Here is an 8,220-nt window from a genome sequence, read left to right on the forward strand (position 1 = left end):
TGAGTGATACTTGAGCAAAATGTTTTAATTTTAGTTGTAATCGTATTTTTCATCTTTTTATTTAAAAAAATAAAATGAGCAGAGGCACTTAAAATATTTTCAAACTAGGCAATGATTGGAGGCACAAACATTGGATTTCCAAAGCTGTAGCCGGGTTTAGCATTTTAGGTCAAATGTATCTTCAGTCCCCTTATATTATGGGTTAAAGCATAAACTCTACAAGTGCATTCCATTCCAAAATAAACATTGCAAGATAAAATGGCGCCAAGAAACAAACATAAAGATCCTTAAGACAGCACACAAGAGAGGATGAGACAAGACAGAATGAACCATCTATGAATGGACAAGTACTACTAGATCAACATGGAATTCCACTGAGATACGCATGACTCCTATTTTACTCTCCAACATGCATAAGAGAGCAGAATATAAGAGATATAAGAGATAATGTATATAAGAGATAACTACTACTGAGTCAGAACTGAATCCCAAATTGGCACCTGATCTTGCATTCCTCAATATTGACTTTAATGGGAATTTTAGGTATGTGAGGAATGAAAGAAGCATGGCCACAAATAAGAATAAATATCTCACTTACAAAAAGTATGTGCAACATAGGAGTTATTAACTCTGTGTGGGCCTTTTTAAAAGATTATTGCAGTTGCCAAATTTGTGTCTCAGATTCCACATTCTACTGTCCATCTCAGCTAGACACTGGGACCAGTTTTTCTCTGGAGCACTCAAAAACCATGTAAAGAATAAAAAATGAGGAGCACCTTTATCATTTGATGATGATGCTTCTCTCCTTAGAGTGAGAAAAGAAAGTCACTTAGCTGCTCTGATATCAGAGCTAGGGAAAAGAAAAGCTTGTAAGTATTTAATCGCTTATATCAAACTGCTGAAAATTCTTGGGAAAGGGGAGAAATCTGGAATATGTTATAGTAGAACTAAAAAGGTCCCAGAGAGTCTAATGCGTTAATATGTCTACTATCACTTTCACAACATTAAACAATTAAATACAGTTCAGCGTTTCAAGTACATAGGCCTCATCCTTCTTAATTCCATGGTATAAACACAGCAGGAAAATGGATGCAAAAGCTGGGACATACACGAAAAGGAAGAGAATCAAAAGAAGAGTACATCATACTTTGAGACTAGTAGTTATGAACAAATACAATCAAATCTTACCATTTTTCAGAAAGAAGAATTGGTTAAAATTTCTTATTTGGTAAAATGATCTTTTGCCAAAGAGAAAACAAAGAACTCAACAAAACTAACTGCTGCGAAAGACAATCACTTTCTGTGATTTTAATAAAAGACAGAAATTGTGGGGGGAGGAGGTGAGGAAAGAAGTAGAGTTGCTGTTGATGCTATCCCAATACAAGATGACTGATCAGTTCTGGATGGATGATTTGGGTTTGCCACCTTGGCTGTGACAGCTGTTTACTTCTCTAGCTAAGGACACCATATGGTTGGTCTGGTCAGGTCCCACTCTTCCATAGGCATGCTCTGGGTACTCCTCTACAGACCACTTCATTTCATTTTGCTGGCACCATGTGGTGCAGTTGGTCTACAGATAATTTAAAGAAGAGAGGGGATAGGAGAAAGGTAGTTGGGGGTCAAAAGAAACATATTGAGGAAAGGGAAGCAGAGTAGGTTCTTGCCTGGCCTGGGCTGGGGTTCTCCCTGATGCAGTGGTGATGCTAAAGTAGAAATGTGATGATTCAGTTACCTTGAATCAGATAATCAAAAGACAGGGCCCCCCAGAATGAAGACAGGGTCTGACAGCCTTCCCCCTTCTCTGGGGATTCCTCAGTCATCACAATCTTATCATTCCCCTCAAATCTCATTTATTTAAGAGTCCCAAAAGAGACAATGGGTAGAATTGCCCAATGCTAGACATATATAATTTGGTAAATTGACTTCTAGGCCCACATCTCTCTTGTTTACCAGACATAATCTCAACACAGTCCTTGGGTTATATTAGTAGTCATCTTTGTTTGGGCTAATTCAGTCTCTTTGTGCCCCTTTTGCCCTTCTTCCACCAATATTGTTATAGGTGATTGAAACATTTTAGAAACATTTGGTCATTTTCGTGAAGTTGAATTCACAATTGAGAGGTCTGCTAGCAGCAAGGTATTGCAACCCACTCTTAAAGAAGTATTTACTTCACTCCCAGAGGGAAACAGGCATGAGAGAGGAAGAAGTGGCTGCCTAGGTCACAAGTTTCTGGTGTTAATCAATGTGTTTCGTGGAGCTAAGCTCTTCCATACCGTGATTTTGCTAAAACCCCTTTATTCCAGTAGTGGAAAAAGACATCCACTTCTGGCTTTTAAGCAGCCTTGTACACTCTAGAGATCTGTATCCTGGAAACAAATGGGGAGGGAGAGTGTGTACAGGAATTGGGTAGTTCCCCTTTGAGTAGTCTGAGAGTGTCTTGTGGACTTCTCTGACTTCTACTATAAAAGCTACCACCACCACTAGACCCTGGCAGAGCTTGTTGGTATAAGGTAATAAGCACAGTTATTTGGAATCACATATGTCTACCTTATGTGCTTAACTTAGAAAAAAGAAAAAAAAGTAATTAGTAAGCAAATGGAAATACAATATTCTAAAATACATTTCCCTGTAGGACTTAGAGGTAGCCTACTATAACAGGGAAAAAACCCTAACATGAAAGTATTTTCAGATTAAAAAGAACAAATTCAGTTTGTCAGGATCCGTGAAAAGAAGAGAGAATTCAGACAACTATGAGACATCCCTCAAGAAGTTCAAGGTGCCTAAAGTTTTACTAATTTTAGCAAATATTATGATTTGTCTTGAATTCTGTCCCTAATATGTGGTGTCTGTTTCTCATTACCTGCTATTCGTTCTCTTGGGGGGTGGGGGGTGTTAAATAACTTCATCCAATCAGAGAGCAGTAATAGCACCATGTGGCTTTAATGACCATCTACACAGCATGGATAGGAATAGAGAAAAGCTGTTGTGAAGATGTAGGTAACCCATAGGCTGAATGTGTTTAATTTACACTATTTAGGACATGCTCACAAATAACAAATGTATTCATGAAAATCAAAACTGGCTCCTAAATGACATATTGACTAAAACAGGAGTAAAATTCCAATAACCATACTGAATCATCTAACTGGCTATAGCAAGGACACATAAACATGAAGTCGCATGGCCAAATATGGCTTTCCAGTAAACTAACACAAACATGCTTTCACCCAGGTTTGGATGCAGAGAAAACTGGGCAGAAACTGTTTTTGCTGGAAGAATGCCTATATTTACATGCTTGTCTTGATAGTTTGAACCAAGCTACAGTAGCAATAGCTAAGTCAATATACTACCATGCACTACTATATGAATAGGTGAGCTTCCTTTTGAACAAATAAAACTTTCAGCATAGTAAATATATAAAGTTTGCAGCAAATATTCCTTTCCTCCATAGTGATCTGCATATTAATTGGCACCATACTAATGTAAGTACCTACAAGCTAAGGAAGTTTATAGCATAGTACTAATGTGTTTGTGATCTTAGGACATATGCTTTGTTCCTTCTCCAGTGATATTAATGCCACTGGGTGGCCCTTCTGTCTTTGTTGGCTTGGCAAGTTTTGAGAACAAATTGAGAAGAATGGTGTGATTCAGTTTTAAATTGCACCTTTTCTTTGGGCATAGGGGAAGAATAATTGGCTCTGGCCTCACTCCTATAGACATACCCTTCCTTTTTTTAACTGTGTGGTCAAATTATTTATGGAAGTATGAAAAGTGGTAGGTGGAATTATTGATTATTTTTAGAAATTGTACTCATATATATTAGATATTCCTGGGTGGGTTGTTTGTAGAACCCAGGGTTGCTACTTCTTCCTTCTGTTTCATATTCTCTTTGTGTGCCAGAACCTGGGTAGTTGCCCAGAGATATATTTTTGGGAGCGAATCTTGAGGAAAATTAACTTTTAAATGGGAGTAAGTGTCCTAAGCAAGTTACTAAGTAACTGTTGGGAAAACAGTAGTTTGTCACCTAAGTACCTTATGGGCTTCAGAAAATGGTGCCCCCTGTCTAGAGCTGAGCTAGCTGCTGTCTTTAATGCTAATCTTTTATTACATCCTCTTAGAATTAGGTACATGCCTTAGCAGCTGGTAGATGTTCAAGGAAAGGTTTATTGTACACCCAGCTGGAGCAAGGTGGGGCATGGGACAGAGCCATGAGCAGCTTATCTGGTGGGTGAGGGGAGGGGTGGTGGCTTCCACTGCTGCGCACACCCCTGGGAGAGGCATGGGGCTGCACCAGGCTCTTCCCAGGAGTTGGGGTTGGGCCTGACTGCTCATGGGGCAGGTGGTGGTGGTGCTGGGAGCAGGACTATGGAGCAAAGCTGTAGCCACCCCAGAATTCACTTTAGTCCCCACTCCAAGTACTGCTGCCACCTGTCCCACATACAGCCTGGCCCAGCCCCTGCACTGGGAAGAGCCCAGCACAGCCCTGGGCCCAGCCCACAGCCTGCCTGCACCCTGTTAACAGATACAGGGATACACCCCCCCCATACCTCCCCTGGGGTGCATGCAGAGACAGGAGCCACACCCCCTCCCCACACCCTCTGGATGAGCCACTTGTGGCTCTTTCCCATGCCCTGTCCTGCCCTGGCTGGGTGGCACTCCCTGCCCCTACACCACTCCCTCCCTCACCTCAGAGGCCTTGATCTACCCCTCCCTGCCCCTTCCCTTCCCCCATCCCTTCCTCAACAACAGATTTAGCAGCCAGATGCTGCTGAGCTGCACCCCTGGCTGCCGTGTGCTGTGCTGCAGCTGTGCGCATGCACTGGGCACTTACTGGTGACATTATCAGCCACATCAGCCAAAAAAAGCTGATTGCCATCACTGTTGATTTTCCTTATGATCTGATATGGGACTGATGTATCTGGGTACCTCTACTTTTAGATCATTAAACAATATGCAGACTATTTTAGAAGAGTAGAACACTTTCTCTATTGTCCTGTCTATATTATAGTTAGGGTAATTACATTTTAACTGTATAAAGAAAAATCCTTTTTGTAGCTTTTTCTTTTTTTTATTAAAAAATACAACAGGCTTGATTTTAGCACCTTAGCATCATACTTTATAATGTGTAGATTAGAATGAACCAAAGTCAAGTAATAAATAGCTTAAACTAAAGTATTCAGCCTTCTCTTTAGGTTCTATATAGCTCTCTTGAGAAGCAGCTCTTCGAAATACTAAATGATCTTGCAGGAATGCAATCTGTGGTTGGAATATACATAGTTAGGTGTGTTCTTGATTTTATAATTATGGAAGGTGTTTAGGGACCATATCATGGTATACTATGAGAATCGGAATTGAAACAGAGTTGTTTCTGATCCAGAAATTAAATGGCTGTTTTAATATAGTTCAAATGGTATGCAAAACTGAGAGCAACTAGTAATTTTGTGAAGAGATTGTTCTCAGCATCCAGCCCAAAAATAGACTGGACCTGGTGAACCTGGTAAATGACGACAAGTTCCACCCTTCAGTCCTTCAAGCCCTTTGAGGTCTGAAGTAAATAGTCATTGCTCTATGTGAGATGTACTTCAATGGATTTCTAATAGGGAACACATAATAAAGTAATAGTAGTCTCATTTAATAAATGGGGCCATTTCCCCTCCTGCACAACAAAATTAAACATTTCCAGGAAAATGGCATATGAATAATAATTGGCATGGGCCTGGGGTGTGTCTGGCCTGCAGCTCATTATAGCATTAATAATTTTTTCCTTTGTGAAATGGAGGTCAACCTTTGCAAATTGTTCCCCAGTCAAGTTATGTCAGAGATGTTGATTGAAAAAGATATTTTTTCTTGGGCTGTTTGTAGTTATCAAAGCATGTCATATGGTAGAAAAGTTTTCAAAGGTGACATTAATGCTATTAGCTATGTGAATGACTTCACCTTATCCTGTCTTCTGTCCTGAATGGATTTAGATACGAAGTCATTTCTAAGAAACTGAGTTGCTAGTTGACCACTCATTTGCTCTTGGTATCCCAGCATCTCAGTATCCCAGCATCTCAGTATCCCAGCATCTCAGTATTCCAGCATCTCAGTATTCCAGCATGCTTTGCAGCCCTGGGCTGTGCTGTCTGCTCCAGTGGAGCAGGGTTGGCTCCAACCCTCTCCTCCCTAGCTGGAACACTATCATTGCTCTGGCTGGCTGAGAAGGGGTTGTGGGTGGGGGTGGGAAACCCTGCTCCAAAGTCTGTGTGGCAGGGGGCACAGCAGCCCTTGTCATGCTTCCCCACCACCTACCATCCCTGCTCGCTGTTCCAGCGGCAGGAGCGGGGGTGGAGGGGGGGTGGAGCATGGCCTGAGGGGAAGGGAAGGTTTAATCCCCACTCCCTCTCCTCTCCCACTGGCATGAGACGGGAGGGATGACAATGTAGCTGCAAAGGGACTGGTTGGGCACACTGGTGAATGGTAGGTGGCTGTGTGCCCGGGCAGCTCAGGGCAGGTGGCTGCAAGGGCAAAGAGGGGACCACAGAGCCCCAAGGAGTGGCTGGCAGTTGCCAGATGCCCTGGGCAACTGAGGCCAGGTGGTGGGGGAGAGAGGAGGCTTGGCTGCTGGCAGGTGCGGGGCGGAGTGGTCAGGCCAGTGCCAGGAGAAGGCAGCAGGGCAGGCCTCAGGGTTACCAGGATCCATGGCCTTGGGCCCAGCTGAGCCCGCAGTGCCAGGGCATAGGCAAGCCCTGTCCCCCATGCAGCTCCAGCTGCAGCACATCCCTCTTGCTGCTTGGCCCTGAAGCTGAGCCCCAAAGAGGAGAGAACTGTCCTGTCTGGGAGCCATAGGATGATCATGACAGGCTGTGGCCCAACATGAGGAGACTCCTGCTCCCCAGGAGGGCAGCAGTGTACCGCATAGCCCCCAACAGGCCATGAGCTGTGTCCCTGCAGGGCTTCACAGCCCAGCTATACAGAGCCTTGCCCAGGATGCTGCAACTGAGGTTAGTGCTGTGTCAGGACTGGGAGAAGACAGCAGGTGAGGATCGGAGTGAGGCCTGGGGGAGAGCAATGCTGGACTAGGGGATATCTGCCCACCCCGCCCTGCCCTGTGTTATCCAGGAGCCTGGAGCAAAAGACTGTGGCTGTGCCTGGAGCTGCCTCCTGTCTCCTTCCCCTGGAACTGCTCCAGTGACACTGTGGGACCAGCGATGAGCGGGCTGTGGGAGGAGCTGGGCAGGCCACTTCCCTGCTGCTGGCAGTGCTGGGCCAGGCTCTGGGGCCCCCTTCAGGGTGGTGCGGTGGCAGGCAGGGCACAGCGCCCCGGTACACATCACTGTGGGCTGTGGCTGCTCCTTGCAGGATGGCAGGGGTAGTCCAGGAGCTGCGCCTGGGCTGGCTCTCAGCTGTGTGGGGCTGGGCTGAGCCAGGCTGTGGGAACATGTGGCATTGTGGCTGGCCAAAGGGCAGGCTGCAGGGGCTGCTGAGGGCTGGTTCCTGCATGGCCTGCTGGTTCCTGCATGTCCAGGCTCTGGGCAGCAGCTCCAGCTGGAAGGGAGTGCTGCCCCAAGGCAGGCCTGTCTGTCTAGGGAAGAGCAGGCAGCATGGGCTGGGCATGCAGCGCTCTTCCCCAGCCTCCTGGTGGTGAGGTGCCCTGGGGGCTACAGAGTCCCTGCCAGGGGACTGGAACACAGAGAAGGTAAACACTTGGCTGGGCTGGACGAGAAGCCCCTTGGCATGCCCAGAGCTGCCATTCTGTGCTGCATCCCTGCCAGGCCTGGACCAGCCTCAGATGCTCCCTTGGTTCTGCAGGGCACCCAACATTGCCTCCATCTCGTACAATCTCTATACTAGACCACCTCATTGTCATCCCTCCCCTGTCCCATGACTGTGGGAGAGAGGAGGGAGGAGGGATTAAAACCCCTGCCCCTCAGGCTACTATGTCTGGCCATGCCTCCTGCCACTGAAGCAGTGACTGGGGGTGGGCAGGTATGGAAGACTGGAAAAGGCTGCTTCCCCCTTCTCCCTCCAGGCAGACTCTGGCTGGGGTCCCAACAGGCCAGAGTAGGGGTTTAAACCCCTCCCCAATCAAACGCAGCCTGCAGGGGCCTGCCCCCTGCCCCGCCCCCACCCCCCAGCTCAGTTTCCCTTCAGTCTTCCAGCTACTGCCGAAGGGAATGAAGGGCTTGCTGTAGTCCTCCAGCTTCTAGCTTGGGCCACTGCAGGCATGCAGTTGCATTT

This window comes from Crocodylus porosus, unplaced genomic scaffold (assembly GCF_001723895.1).
Source record: "Crocodylus porosus isolate Cpor-Errol unplaced genomic scaffold, CroPor_comp1, whole genome shotgun sequence".
NCBI lineage: Eukaryota > Metazoa > Chordata > Crocodylia > Crocodylidae > Crocodylus > Crocodylus porosus.